This window comes from Lepisma saccharinum, chromosome 7, assembly GCF_977018435.1.
Source record: "Lepisma saccharinum chromosome 7, izLepSacc3.1, whole genome shotgun sequence".
Classification (NCBI taxonomy): domain Eukaryota; kingdom Metazoa; phylum Arthropoda; class Insecta; order Zygentoma; family Lepismatidae; genus Lepisma; species Lepisma saccharinum.
Genome location: NC_139235.1, coordinates 95,353,847 through 95,366,395, shown reverse-complemented (window position 1 = coordinate 95,366,395; position 12,549 = coordinate 95,353,847). Strand labels below are relative to the sequence as shown.

At 40.1% G+C, this 12,549-nt stretch overlaps 1 long non-coding RNA gene across 1 annotated transcript in view; it reads left to right on the top strand.

Annotated features, from left to right (window-relative positions):
* The first annotated feature begins 6,044 nt into the window (after positions 1-6,044).
* LOC145990364 (uncharacterized) overlaps positions 6,045-12,549 on the top strand; it is a 62,831-nt gene continuing 56,326 nt past the window's right edge. Inside the window, exon 1 of the long non-coding RNA XR_014441975.1 lies at positions 6,045-6,222. This is a non-coding gene — a long non-coding RNA (uncharacterized LOC145990364). The remainder of the gene's footprint in view (positions 6,223-12,549) is intronic.

Here is a 12,549-nt window from a genome sequence, read left to right as displayed (position 1 = left end):
ATTTAAAAGAAATAAGAAACAGCGGAACGACTGTCGCTCTACTTTAAAAATTGTTGTTCTTCGAGGAAGAAAAATAAGAAGGATATAGTCCATCACCTTAACAGACTGTCCCACAAGTCTCTCTTGAAGTGTGAAGTGATTTTATGAATAAAATTTTCGCCTGTTTACGTCTAACGTTGCGCAGATTTGGTAGTTCGCAAACGGTGTAATTATTTCGTGTTACCTTACACAACAGCAAATACATTTCATAAGACTGTTCTGAACAAGAGACTTGCGTCAGTAAACAAGCATTTCGTCTGTTTTAGTATCACAGGAAAATAATATCGTCCTGCAATGTTCAAGCCTCTAGATATTTTCCATTAGTAATGTCTAATCACAGTAATAAGTTAGATGAAATATCTGGCATTTTCACAAGTACGTACCAAAATTCTCGTTTTTCTTCATCATTTCGAAAATAATTTCTCGAAGATATCTGCTATAGTACTACAAGAAAGCAATTCAAAATTAAAGTAAAAGTTCAACTACATGTATACCCAACTACATTTACAATATTGGAGGGACAGAATACTTAAAATTGTTGTTTTAATAGAAGGTAAGGTCTTGGTGTAGTGGTTAGAGTTCTCGATTGGGCTGCTAGCAATCCCAGGTTCGATCCTCCAAAGCAGGTGTTATTTTTTTCTTTTCTTTTAAATCCCTTTCTATTAAACAAGCGCATGGTAACATTATTTGTAATAGCAGTGTATAGTGGCTACATTGTTCTGCATATGGAATATATAAAAAAATAACAAATAACACACGTTCAAATGGATATTTTCATGTATAAGATCGTGAATTATGATACTCTAACGATAATTGAGTACTGCTTTAAAAAATTGACAAATGTAAATGAAATAACTATTTATATTTGTGGCAATTCAGGACATACTAATTTTACCCCTTTTCCAACTCGAGTTTAATGCAAGGATACCTCCGCAAATATCGAATGAAAATTTCTCATCATGTGGAACTCTCCATTAAAGGTTTTCGCGAAGTCATACTACCTTCGTTTTCTTTGTTACAAACAAGTATTGTTTGCACATTACATGTAGGAGGAGAGTTGCATTTACATTTCACATTTGTCAGCTCCTTCTACTTACTTTCAGGAGCGAAAGCTTGTAGGGTAGTGTTTACTGTTCAGGACTGTCAATCTGATGGTCGTAGGTTCAAACCCTTTCGGTGGCAAAAACTTTTCGTAAGTTTTAGACCTTTCCCATTGTGTTCAATGTCCACGCCGTGTGAAGCGGAATGATTCACTTTAGAATTAACGATGGGGGAAGGGAAATATAAAATTACAAAATCTCCATTTCAACGAACCGAGAAGTGGACAAGAATGGGATAATTCTTATAAATATTAAAATTACATTCATATTTTTAGTGATATAATCGCAGGCAAAATCAAAGATCTTACATGGAAGATTTTACCTTGCTCTGAACTAAGCCAAAAGGCATTTTGAACCGATCAAATACGTTCTCCAATACATTTCAAAATGTTATTGAATGTTTCATGTCGATAATTTGACCACTGCATCAATTCTTGACGCTGAGACGATATTTTCTGCAACTACCTCTTCTCTTCAGTCCCTTCTGTTCTTCTCTTCTCCTTCTCCTTCTTCTCCCCCTCCTTCTCCTATGTTTTTATCTCATATCGCCTTCCCTACTTTTCTCGCATCTTATCTCCATCCCACTCATCTCCACTCCTCGTATCTCTTTTCCTGTCTTAGATTTCCTACTCCACTGCACTCTTCTTCTCTTCTTTTCGTTCTTCTCTCCTTTACTCTACTCTCCACTCCCCTCTTCTCGTCTCCTCTTCTCTCATCTCGTTTTCCTACTCTTTTCTCTTCTTTGCTCCATTTTCCTCATCTCTCCTATAATCTTCTTCCATTCTCCTCACTACATCTCCTCTCCTCGTCCATCCTCTCTTTCTTCTCTCCTCTACTTTTCCTCTTCTCCTTTTGCTTTCTCTTTCTCCTGTCCTTTGTCACCTCTCTTTTTCTCTCACCTCTTTTCCTTTCTGTAAACTCATCAGCGATGAAATACTAGAGAACCTATTTTTTTTCTTTGAGAAAGAATTTTGCCACTTGCGATATAATAGTGATATTTTTAATAATTTTATACAATAATACTTGTTTTTATTTCTTTCGCGTATTTTATAAATATCTATTGTGCATGTGGCAACCCTGAAATTGAGCCTAACTCTACACGCAACCCACCAACTCCTTGTGTAAATTGGGTTGCCTAGTTTAAAATGTCGTTGTCCTAAAACTTTTGAGAGACACTATACGTACAGTAACTGTTTTTAATCAATAAGGATAAACTTGAGGAAATGGCTGTATTGAGAGCGAACGGAGCAAGAATCGTTAAGTCCATGGTTTTACAAAATGACAATAGTATTAATTTAAGAGGACTCCAATACTTTCACTAATCTTCTTTTACTTATTTTCACTTTATATGTTTTTTGTTCGCTCGGCTTCCGGCCGGGGCAACCCTCCCCCTCCCTGTGTATCAAAATATATGTTTGGGTTCTCTAAAAGACTAAAATTGTCAGTAAAATAAAAAATAAACTGCATGGCGCAACAGCCCATTGACAGCAAAGGCCTGCCGGGTGGTTTCTCATTGATGACACGAGGTCAGCACGTCGAGTCCCATATGGTTTCGAGAGTGAAGTTTACTACCATACCGCTGTCATACCGGGTTGTTAAAGGTCCAGGAATTTTAAATAAATTCAATTCCGGTCCAGGAGAGATAATCAGCAAGCGAAATGGGTTCTGGACCGTAAAGAACCTTTTTATCTGTAACGTATTTCAATTCGGTCCAGGAACCTTTTTCCCAGATGAATTTAAATACGGTCCAGGAACCTCTTTCCGGATCAGTTTAAAGAGGGTCCACGTTCCGTATTGAAATGACGCAATACGCAACTTGGATCGAATTTAAATTGTGGAGAAAAAAAGGTTTCGGTCTTGTTACGGAACCCATTAGAATGTACTGTATGTGTTCCTGGATCTTGAACAATCCCAGGGTTGTTAAACGTCTATACGACGCACGGTTTTAGAAGCGATATCGGGCGGAGCCACGAAGAGGGTGTGCGTGGCGACCAGCCAATGGCAGGAGTGCAACGTTGCACGGTTAGGAAACTGCGGCGCGCGAGTTAAACGCCGTGTTACAGCGCTGTAGCCGTGTTCTGTATTTTTCTTGCGCGCAAGAAGTTTCCATAAAACTCTGCACTTTAAGGTTCATCATAAGATGGGGTACGACATTTTGATCCTGACTGTCCAAGTTCCATGAATTGTGTATTTAATACTGTTACAACATATATTATTTAAATACATTACAATATTTTTGCAAACTGAAAACAATATTGATTTAATAGGATGCAAATAATTTCACGGGGGGCCATGACATTCTCTCTTCCACAATTTTTTTCCATTTAGATCATCAGTTTCTCAACCTATGGGGCGTTGGTTTCGAGGAGGCGTCTGGTGGGTCAGGAAGTTAGGCTCGAAAATTTATTGACTGTGTCTTAAAAACCTATTGTTGGGCCGCGTAAAGTGATAAATCGTACGGCATTTCTCGAGGATAGGATCCGTCCTTCTTCCGTAGCATAACCAATCAGAAGCGACCTCTAGATCACGAGCGCAGTTGTAATGGCGGCCGCGTGAGATGTAAACAACGTATCACTTCACATTTTTAAAACACGATAATTATTCAACCGGGATGAATTACGCTTCGTATTAAATGGTTTCAGGTAGAGAAGAATGTTGCTGATTAAATATATACTTTACAACGTTTACTGTACATGTATGTTAGAATATTTTAGTTTTTTCAATTGAGACACCGCGAACTTGCCATATATGGTGTATCTCGATGTGCCTACTTATCGTGCTGTATGTATCATACAATGTAATCTCAACAGCTAATCGAAATGTTCCATGAAAAGTGGTATCTGCTATAAGATTTTTGGAAGGATTTACACAGCATTTAAGCAAAAATGTTAAAGGAAACGCTCCCGTCTAAAGCCGGCTTAATAGTGCTTCCTCCCATCCTCCCTTAATAGGTCTCTGACCTTTGGTCTCCACAGGCAAATTCTATCCTGTCCACTCTCTCCTATCTTATCGCAAGTTGTGTTGGCAGGTCAGTGTTTCCAACTTGTAAAGTTTACATTCCATTGATATTCCCTTTACCCCCTTTCAAGTATAGTACACAATTGTTCTTAATCTAAAAATGAAAATTTGTATTGTTTAGAGAACAATGCTTAGAAATTTACGAAAAAATTAAAGTCAAAAGAAAGGTTATTTGGCTCCTTAATTTGACACTTCTGTTTCCACCACTCTCACGACGCACGGTTTTAGAAGCGATATCGGGCGGAGCCACGCAGAGGGTGTGCGTGGCGACCAGCCAATGGCAGGAGTGCAACGTTGTACAGTTAAGGAACTGCGGCGCGCGAGTTAAACGCCGTGTTCTGTATTTTTCTTGCGCGCAAGAAGTTTTCATAAAACTCGCCACTTTAAGGTTCATCATAAGATGGAGCACGACATTTTGAACCTGACTGTCGAAGTCCCATGAATTTCCGTCGCCTACAGCCGGAGTTATCGTTTGTGGAAGAAACACGGGAAACAACACGTCTCTACACACACACAATGACCCTTTCGTTTTCCTTCCGTGTTCCGTCCTTTGTTTTTTTCGTTGCCACCGTGTTGACTCCGATGAGTTGTTGTGTCTTGGTAAAGCTATGGGTGTCAAATTCGGCTGAATATGCACAATGAAATTTCTTTGTCTTGTGTGTTCACAAACATTGCGAGTCTGGGTCAGTTTTGAGTTCAGCGTTTTCATAACAAGGGCGGTGTAAGATAATTTTACTCGTCGGCACCAAGAACGGTTGTGAGAGGATTCAATACAGCCCTTATTGATTTATTTATTTTACTTCGCTTTTTCTGTCACTTTTTCTTACTTTAGGAAGATGGGGATGAGTGATGATATGATGAAATTGATGAATGGACACTCACAAATATCCATGCCCAGGTCGGGATTCGAACCCGGGACCCCTGGCGTCGTAGCGCGATGTGATAACCACTCCGCCACAGGAGCCGACGATGAAATTGATGACGGGACACTTACAAACACCTATGCCCGGGCCGGGATTCGAACCCGGAACTCCTGGTGTAGTAGCGCGTTGTGCAATACAGACCTTATGCTCGATAGTTGTGCAATAGTGTGTGTGCTGCGTGAGTGTTATTTAATAATGTCGCGCCGGCGCCATTGTGGAGTGGTTAGCATATCGCGCTACGACGCCAGGAGTCCCTTCATCAATTTCATTATATCATCACTCATTCCAATCTTCGTAATTAGCCAAAAGTGACAGAAAAGCAAAGTAAAATAAAGCAAATCAAATCAAATTAATAATGTCGCTCTCGAAACCTAGTAAATACAGGCACCAAGGGTAAATACTCGTATTACGTTCACAAGAGAGAAATCTTAGTTTTAAAGCTTATTCTTACTTCAAGGAATTGGCGTTCGCAAGACGTGCGTGCTGAAATAGCGTTTTCTCAGAGTCGAGAACTTACGGCTAAAGCGTGTGGTGTATGTGTGCATACTGTGTTGCGCATTATAAAACAGGGTAAAGTATCTACCACAGAAATCTGTAAACTCCTATTCAAATCTCCTGGGAAACATGCCAGAAAACAGAAACGAGAGCGACGATGATGGTCTTGCAGTTCCTCTACAATAAATACTTACCTTCAAACTTCTTTCAGGCATGAGTTTTTCTTATATGCTGCAGTGATGTGATATAATCCTGTGTAGAATTCTTCACTATATATTTCATTGTACTCAAATATCACGTTCATGCATTATATATAAAAAGCTGAATATTGGACACAGCGAATTATCTGTGTTTCCCTTCCGCTATTGGTTTGGCAACAGCGCGACAGCACTGGCTGCGTATTGGCTGAACTCATGTTCATTCTAAACGCGTACGCCGTAAGCAACACTATTTTTAGTTCATATCTATGCAAGCTGAAGAGTGATAAGGACAGATTATATATCGTATGTGGTGAGGTTACAGATTGTTGTTCGGTGTCAGAGTAGCTGTCAGTTCATTGTCACTTTTTGTGTTCTCTATCTAGTTGATGGTGAAAGGAAAGATTTTGTTTCACTGACCGAAGAAGAAAAAGAAACAAGACGAAAGTGGTAAGTAGCCGTTTGCTTTGCGGTAGTGCGCATTAATTTTTCTTTTTTTGTGAGAGGAGAGGAGCTTGGTGTTCATGCATACATGGGTGAATTCACATCAAGTCCTTTAAAAATACAATTATTTTTGGAGGATTTCACCTATCTGTAGTTCAAAACTGTTGACATTTTATTGTTACCACAACTGCTTTAGGAATGGTGGTCATACTTCTATCAGTGTTTGTTATTAGCGGTCGTAAAAAAAGGTATAGATGAAGTTCCCCGTCTATATACTAGGGATGGCCAGATCCGGATCCTAGCGGATCCGAAATCCGGATCCGGTTGGTTCCGGATCCTAAAATTTTTCGGATCCGGATCCAGAAATTTCTGATCCGGATCCAGAATTTTCGGATCCGGATCCAGAACTTTCGGATCCGGATCCAGAATTTTCGGATCCGGATCCAGAACTTTCGGATCCGGATCCAGAATTTTCGGATCCGGATCCATAACTTTCGGATCCGGATCCGGATCCGTTTTGCCATCCCACATGCGCTTCTTTGGAAAGTAAGAATGTGCTTATAACATATTGTTACCTGCTAACATATATATATATATAGTGTGTGTACGCGCGTGCGCGATTTGTAATTAATTAATACACTTACAAGGGAGGTCTAAGTCTCCCCCTCCGATTTCCATGAAACTTGGCAGCTGTATAGAGCCCCCCCCCCACCTCAAATGTCAAGATGAGGAGAAATTGAAGTGGGGATCTGACCCCGAAACCACGTAAATATGGCATAGGAAGAAACAGGGGGCATAGGGCCTCTCTATACACCTGTCAAATTCCATGGAAATCGGAGGGGGACACAGGGGTCAGATGATCCTCACGTCAATTTGTACTCATCTTGATATTTGAGGCGGGTTTTGCCCCCTAAAGCAGTTTCTTTAGCCGAAACAAAAAAAAAAAGAACACGTATTTTTTCCTTTGGGCCCCTCTATACACCTGCAAAGTTTCATGAAAATCGGAAGGGGACACAGGGGTCAGATCCTTACTTCAATTTGTCCTCATCTTGACAATTGAGTGGGTTTTGCCCTGTAAAACAGTTTTTTAGCTGAAACAAAAAAAACACGTATTTCTTCCATTGGGCCCCACTATACACCTGCCAAGTTTCATGAGAATCGGAGGGGGACACACAGGTCAAATGCACACTTAAATTTGTCCTCATATTGACATTTGAGGGGGGTGCCCCCAAAACAGTTTTTTAGCCGAAACAAAAAAAAACACGTATTTCTTCATTTGGGCCCGTTTATACACACACCTGCCAAGTTTCATGGAAATCGGAGGGTGACACAGGGGTCAGATCCTCACTTCAATTTGTCCTCATCTTGACATTTGAGGGAGTTTTGCCCCCTAAAACAGTTTTTTAGCCGAAACAAAAAAAAACACGTATTTCTTCATTTGGGCCCGTTTATACACACACCTGCCAAGTTTCATGGAAATCGGAGGGGGACACAGGGGTCAGATCCTCACTTCAATTTGTCCTCATCTTGACATTTGAGGGAGTTTTGCCCAAGACTAGTAGAGTAGAAGGCTGGGGCCATACCTGATCACGTGGTCTTTGACGTCAGGCGTGACGTCACGCGCGGACAGATCGCTCTACGCTCCGGTTTCGCAGCCGAATCAAAGCAGTAATTATGAACAAAAAAGAGCCGTAATTATGCCCAGAAGCTAATTGGGAGTGAATACACAGACTTACTTAGGATCCGACATAACGTATGTCCTTACAGTTGGATTACACAGCCAATTACGCACACATTTTATCGGTAGTTTATAAGTCGTCATATTCCTCTGTGAAACATTAGTTTCATGTAAAATTGCGGTTAATACACCTAGTAATGCATTTTGTTAGGGCAGAAAGAAAAATATATGTTGAATGCGTAAAATAATTTTGTTAAATAAAGAAAGGCAGAAAGCCAAAATTATGGATAAGTTGAATATGTAAAAGAAAACAATCTCGTCTATTGCTCTCTTTTAGGAGTGAGAGAGGAGCTGTTTTCACTTAACTTCTTCAAATTTGGTAACTTTGCTTCGACTATTGGTATTTATTTCTTAATTAATTTTCCTTATTCAGATTACAATTCTGAGTCTTATGTATCTTTGAACTACACAGGGAGGAATGTGAGGAAGTTCCGTGTGTATTATGTAACACACACTTTAAAAAACTTTTCACTGAACGAAAACTTGAGACCTAGAACTGAAGAAAGTCGAGGGTCACTTTATATACTTATACGTATATATAATCAGTGGAATGTCGAACAGGGGTGCCTACAGGCGGGTATGTGAAAGCTTGTTGAGTCCACTTAACTTTGGGGGGGGGGGGATTGTGATGAAAATTTGACTGAATAAATAATAGAACAATGGAGGACGGAAGTTGTCATTTAAGCATCACTCGTATATAAATAGCAAGTTGTGTATTTTGAAGTGTATGGTAGCCTGATGTTGTGTAATGAGACTACTGGTATTGCAATCCACTAACAAGTCTCGTTAGATGCGATGTGTTCAGTTATATATTGTCGCCCGCTGTTTTTATTTTTTCATCGGAGATCACGACACGTCGCAACACCTCACTGAAGGCATTGTGAACTGCAACACCTCACAACCCACCAGGGTGCGAAATCATTGAAAACTGGTGAGAGGGAGAAAGTTCGTAACCTACAACCCCCCTCCCCACAAACATATGTGTGAATTATACGATGTACATATTTGTAATGTTATTAAAAGTAAAAATAAATACTCAATTAAAATAATTATTGTGATTATTAATTAGAAATTAATTTGTTACTTTCATACATATCAGATAGTGTAAAGCAGCTAACTAATTCCTTTACTAACCGGTTAAAGATGTTAATAAATTATGGCAGTTGAAGTGGTTTTATTATGTGTAGGTTTTTGTTTAGTTTGTGCACTATGTTAATATAAATCAATTAGATTTCATAGTTATTATTGTTTTGCATTCTTGTTTTACTTTTACTGTGCGTATTGATGTAGATTTGTTAATGATCTCTTGAGACAGAAAACATTCAACACTCACAACTACACTAATTTGTGTGTGTTTTCAATATTATTCTTTGTAAAGTATATTTGAAATTTAAAGTAATTGCTTATCTTTTCATTGTTATAACAAAAACTCTTTCCCCCGGGAAATTTTTGGTGGTTTTTTTTTGTGGCCAAGATTGTTGGTGGGGGAAATCCCCCTCGTCCCCTCCAGGATTTCGCACCCTGAACCCAACAATCGAGAAATACAAGAAAAAAGGAGCGAAAAGAACAAAACAGATCAGCCTTTCCACGTTTCTTTCCGTATGGGGTAAAGACTCAGCTGGGTTTTGTCCGCCCAATGACGTCACACCCGCGGCAGTCGCGAAAAGAGGCGTGTCTGACCCCAGCCTTTCCGTCTAGTAGTCTTGAGTTTTGCCCCCTAAAACAGTTTTTTAGCCGAAACAAAAAAAAAACACGTATTTCTTCATTTGGGCCCGTTTATACACACTCCTGCCAAGTTTCATGGAAATCGGAGGGGGACACTTAGATAACCTCCCTTGTTAGTCTTACACTTTTTAATTATATAACACTGCATATATTATAATGTTTTATTTTAATTTGTAAAACTGTAACTGTAGAACAATTGTATAATTTTTGTATAACATTTCTATCTTGTTATATGTGTTAAAGGTTTCATCCTGGAATGGAATGTCTCACATTTATGTGTGTTTTCATTTCCAATACATTCGAATGAATACATATTCGTTTCAATGGCATTTACAAAATCACTTCTGACATTTTATGTTAAACAAGTAAGATTATTTTTGTGCACGTGTGTGTCAGCCGATAGGTAAAAAAAAGTAAAAAAGTAAAGTGCTCCCCTGTGCATAGCACCACGCCATGAAGGCGTATAGGAGGTGTGGGGGTAACGCCCCACACTTTCTTGATCCGGTCGTAAGTGGGGGTGATGTGATCAGCATCACGCCCCTGACCGCCTTTACCCCCCCAGGGTTTCCCCCAGGTACCCATGTTATTCGACGCTGGGTGGGCGCCGGGGCCGCTTCCATCGTTAGAAAAGTTCCCGGATTTGAACCGGCCGGGCCGATGCGTAGCAAATTATTTTAGGAACAACACTTGAAAAAAAGTCTTGTATGACTAACTAATGAAAAATTTCTTTATAATCGATGATCATAATACCTTTTAAGGTGTGGTAATATTATAATGGGATTGAGATACGAAACTCTCTGATCCGGATCCAAAAAATCCGGAATTTTCGGACCCGGATCCAGATCCGAAACTTTCAGATCCGGAACTCTCGGATCCGGATCCAGATCCGGAACTTTCGGATCCGGATCCAGATCCGAAACTTTATCCGGATTTTTCGGATCCGGATCCGTTTGGCCATCCCTAGTATATACCACTGTGCCATGTTTCTGGAATAAAAACAAACAATTTCCGATACGTTCGAGATACTTGCAATGCAGAAAATGTCGAAAATTAACAACTTTTTAAAATGACCATTCGGTATTTCCCGACTGCTCGGGATCCCGAAAAGTCGGTATCGGGACGGGAAATTTTTTTCCCGATCCCGGTCGCGACTTTTCGGGATCCCGCACACCCTACTATCTACCATCGACGATTTGCGAGGAAGTTGTGCAAGCGAGTTTTCAATGAAGTTATCTCTCGAATCAAGCAGTCAAAGTACTATTCCATATCATTAGACTCAACTCCAGACAAAGGTCACGTTGATCAGCCTTCTTTGATTTTCAGATATTTAGAGGAACACATCCCTGTTGAAAGATTTGTAACATTCATGCTTAACCAAGGCCACAAAGCTAAAGATACTATATGTTTCAAGGCTTGAGCAACTTAAAGAGAATGAGATAGACATTAAGAACTGCCGTGGTCAGTCTTATGATAACGCTTCTTCAATGAGCGGACAGTACAATGGGCTTCAAGCGTTGGTACTGGCAGAAAATAATTTAGCAGTATGGGTACCTTGCGCTGGGCGTTCACTCGATCTTGCAGTGCAGGCTGCTGCCGAGTGCTGTAAGCTTTTTTGACTTTTTGGAAGCTCTTTATGTATATTTTACAGCTTCAACTAACAGATATAGAATTGCTTGAAAAAAGCAGAAACTGACAAACCCATTCTCGTGCCAAAAAGGACAACACGTTGGTCATGCAGAGCAGATGCTACAAAAGCAGGCCCGTAGCCAGGCAGGGGCCAGAGGGGACGAGCCCCCCTGGAACTACCTTCAGCCACCCTGGCACTGAGGTCAGCCCCCTTGACATTAGATAAAACTATTTTGTATAATTTGTTTTCAGTGAAGAGTGAAAATGTAGACAGCAGATATTATTTTGCTCACAACTTTGGTGGAGGATAAATTCACAGCACATGAAGAGCAGCTATTACTATTACATTCGTTCATCTTATTTATCAGAAGTCTAAGTAGCGGCAAGTATTTAGGAGATTCTTTAGACTTTGGAGAGTTCTTCCATAGGGGAGCTTCTTTATATGTGCTTTCGTTGCTCCTGTTGCAACCTCCAATTTATACAGAAATCTGTGACTTTTTATGTCATTATGCAAATTCCCTCCGCATCTGCGTCAAAGGTTAACAGGTCCCAAGTTTTGGGAACGAAGGGGAGTTCTATTGTTTCGGCCGGGGAGTGGAATGCACGCTAGGCACTATGATTGAATATTGTCCATCATTTCATGTGTGATATAAATATCTGTATCATCAAACGTAGTATGGAGTGTGTAGTAAAGGATGATTTCAGTAGCAGCCAATTAACACTTCAAGTGATATTTTAAAAGATATAGAAAATGTAGTATTTGTGTGATATTTCTAAACTTTATGTAACTTAATGACCCCCTCTCCTCCCACACATAATTTACCTTAATTTAACACTGTTAAACTTTTGAAAAACGGACTTGATTTACAAAGCTCCCCCTGATATCCCCGTGAGCCCCCCCCCCCCCTGGAGATCAATTTGGCTACGGGCCTGTACAAAAGCCCTCTTGCGAGGCTATAAAGAAATAAAAAATGCACTTTTTGAAATTTCAGAGGGCAAAGAAGATTCAGGACAATCACGTGTTACTGCTCCAAGTTTACATAACAAAATGTCAAAGATGGAAACGGGGCTCTACACAGCATTTTGGGATGATATCTTGGGACAAGTAAACAAAACTAGTGAAACTCTGCAGAACCCTAGATTGGACGTCAACACAACCGCCTCAGCACTGACATCGCTATACCTGCCGCAAAATTAGTTTGGTATTGACGCTTGAGAAGCACGTGGAGAAATCGGGTCTACGT